Source organism: Polyodon spathula, chromosome 14 (genome assembly GCF_017654505.1).
Source record: "Polyodon spathula isolate WHYD16114869_AA chromosome 14, ASM1765450v1, whole genome shotgun sequence".
In the NCBI taxonomy this organism is placed as follows: domain Eukaryota; kingdom Metazoa; phylum Chordata; class Actinopteri; order Acipenseriformes; family Polyodontidae; genus Polyodon; species Polyodon spathula.
The window spans coordinates 27,023,370-27,026,931 of NC_054547.1; the positions used below are offsets into that span (position 1 = coordinate 27,023,370).

Consider the following 3,562-nt stretch of genomic DNA (forward strand, 5'->3'; position numbering starts at 1 on the left):
ACCATTTTTCTAAAGTCAGTAGGTTTTTTCTACTTTCAGATAACATATGTTAAAGATTGGAGAGAACTCTTTGAAAATATGGCCCTAAATAACATAATACTCTTATTTGGCATTGAAAGGGGCCTTTCAAACTAAAACGGCGCCTCTAATTCTATTATAATAAGTCTTCTTTTTGAGCGTTTGTCACCTTGTTTATAATTCCCCTCAGATTGGTGCGTATAGCTCAAAAATGTACACTGGTAACATTACCAATAAACAATAAAAGATACTATCTTGTGTCAATGTGGTGAAAGTGTCACCACATAGTTTTCAAATTACCAAGAAAACAAAAAAACCCTTACAGATAAGCACAGCATTTGTTTTAATCAGTTACCAGTTTCCAGCTAGTCATGCTAAACAACCACCCTGTTGAGCAAAACATTAATATTACACAGTCTGGCCAGCAAACAAGCACTCACTCCACCTATCATATTCATCATTAGTCTAGAAGTACTTTAATATCTTTGTTGATAATATTTAATTGTTCTTATATTTATATATTGCATGACTTTACTAGTTTTCAGCATATACAATGGTACGATCAAAGTAAAGTAAATGCTTGGTGTATTACTTATTGTACATGCAAGCACAGGAATTACACAGTATTGGAAATCATTATAAACAAAATTATAGTTCATATGGAATTTGTTGACTTGTATAAAGGTTTTAGGTAGCATTGCAGGACAAGACATGGGTAGCCATGCACAGTAAATTCATCGTAACATCTTCTGTGCAATTACATGGCCTAATGAACAAGAATTTGTTACCTCATGTAATGGCTGTACTTCAACACCATGGCACAGTTTATTCATACACATTATACACTTCCTTCCTATCTTAGAGCAGTGGTGTTTACCCATTAACATGTTTTTAGTTGGGTATGTAAGCCCTATAAATAGCACATATTCTTCAATAGCATAGTCCAAGGTTACATGCTAGTGTCAGGCGTTATGTTTATGTGACTTTACAGGTAAGTATATATTTTTTATAATAACCTTCTCTTCTATACCCCATCGATTGTTTGGACTGACCACCAGACCACCCCAGGAGCACACAGGAACCACACAGACAGGTATGTAAAATGGTTGTTCTTTATGCCAAACAAAAAAAACAGAACAGGTTTGTTTGTTTTTTTGCTTTTTTTTTTTTTACAAAAAAATGTGAACAACAAGAACACTTATAGCCCCCTAAAATAACAATGGTTTTCCCAAGGATACTAACATTTCATATCCACACAGTAAGTATTCAGGCAAGTAAAAAGTATAGTCCATCACTTTCAATTCAAACACAAAATGTCTCGTTTTCAATCACTCGAAAAACACAAGGTACAGAAATTTTCATTAATGCTCAACAAAATGAGAATATGTTAAAAAAAAAAAAAAAAATGTAATGTGAGTACATTCATATCTCAGAGAAACTGAAGTAGATGGGAAATTAAAACAAGATAGAGGATATCATCCAGATAAAGCTGAAGCACGACAGGTTATTATTTGACTATTTAAATATGGTTAGAATTGTCATACTATGTACAAATATTACCGTTTCTACATTGTCAACATATATTTTAAAATTGGATTTATTTAATTTGTTTTAAATATGTTTTATGTTTTCATATGGTGTATTAATATTTTCCATGTTTCTGCCTCCTGTCTTTTTTCATACAGTGACACCTATGGAAGGCAAAACAACTCGGTCTCTCTCGGAGAATTTATGTTATGTAACATATTTACCCTTGTGTTAGTTACTGCAATGATGTTATCTGATGACTTCATCAAAAGTTCACAGGGTGCCTGTCCAGATGGGTCCGCTGTAGCACAGTAGGGAGAAACAGTTCCTGTCGATAACGTTCCCTGTAGAATCCCCAGTGAAGATCAGTAACTTTGCACAGCCAAGACTGGAACCTGCACTCCCCTTGTTGACTCTCCCTGCACTCTACCTGCCTATACCGGGTGAACCACATGAGGACAGCTACAATGAGCTGACTTCTTGAGCAGAGTTGGATTTGAATCCAGACCTCCAGAGGTGAGAAAAGGTGATTGAATATAATGTGTTGTTGCATGAAGCTCCCAGCTAAAAAAAAAAACTACCCTCCTAAAATTTGTGACACTAATCTCTGGCATTTAAAGTTACAGGTTATTGCCTTTATTGTAGATGACTTCAATGACAAAGTGCCAAGCAAGTTTCAATGGTTTCAACACTGCAGAAAAAGTTACCTTTTGGAATTGCAAACATGAGGTCTTAATTACTGCTGTACAGAGTAAATCTACAGTCATATCTCAGAATATTATCCCTGTGGAGAAATGTATTTAATGTAACTAAAAAATAAAGTATATTGCTTAATATGATTATCCTTTCAACTAGAAAGTTTTTAATTAGTACATGTACAGCTTTGAACCCTCAATATTTTGAATACATTATTGATTAATGTAGTTGCTTTATGTAGCTCTGTACAATGTTTATCCAACAGTTCTCCATTTTAATAACATTTTGAGGAGAAAAAAAAAAATCCATACTGGATGAGATTATGAAACATGTTATTGATTCAAATTTCCTGAAGTGTTCTGAGAAAAAACAAGCTTTATTAAGAATGTAATTTGTGTCTGACACGGGTTAGTGAATTTTGCTGAGAGAAAAGAAATAGCTAAAACCCTGTGCTAATTAATAAGCTTACAGTTGCTCCCTTTTAACATATTGCTCATTCTGAAGGAGTGAAGGCATCTCTGGTTATATAAAGAGGATAAAACTGAGAACAGCAACAACTGAACATATTGAAAATGGCAAGGAGGAATACGGAGAACCCATTGAAAGGAATGCCATTCTAAGGAGCAAATATCTTCAGATTACATTTTCTTTGTTTGTGTTTATGCCCCTTACCTATTTGGGATGTTTGCTATCGTTCCTAGTGTTTCTTATTGTTATTACCCAAATACAATAGTATGTTACCTGTGAGTTTGGAATTTGCACTGCAGTTTTCATTGCCTGCCAGACATCTGTAACTAAGATTAGATTTGCCAAAGTATCATTCTGATTTTCAGAAATTGGATTAGTATAGACAGCAATCACTCAACATTTGACTGGATTTTCTTTGTGTGTGAAAAAAATCTGGTGAAAAAAAATGACTTGCAGTTATATGCTTGGGGTGATTCAGAACATCCACTCACTACCTTGTCCTCTGATCAACAATCTAATCTAATTTCCAATACCCATGCTAACAGTATGTTCCAATATACAACACAGGGGGGTGATTGTAAGGAAACGCAGTTTTATGGAATCATTTGGTGATGGTCCTCAGTCTGATGTCACTGGGAGGCCAACAAAGTGTGAGAATGTTCTATGCAGAGGTAATACAATACAATCTTTTTCAAAATCCGTGGTTGTATATGTTACATTTGGGTAATACATTTATTTTTTAAAGTTATCTCTGAAGTAAGGCCTACCTAATTTCATCATTAAAAATGAAATGCAATTTACAGAAAATGAAGGTTGCTCACAGCTACAATGAGCCCACTCCACTACTTGAGCT

General features: G+C 34.5%; 1 long non-coding RNA gene across 1 annotated transcript; it reads left to right on the forward strand.

Moving 5' to 3' along the window:
* Nucleotides 1–944: 944 nt before the first annotated feature.
* On the forward strand, nucleotides 945–2,988 carry LOC121327339. Its single transcript, XR_005951549.1, has 3 exons — nucleotides 945–1,111; nucleotides 1,704–2,061; nucleotides 2,746–2,988. It is a non-coding gene; the product is annotated as an uncharacterized LOC121327339 (long non-coding RNA).
* The last annotated feature ends 574 nt before the right edge of the window (nucleotides 2,989–3,562 follow it).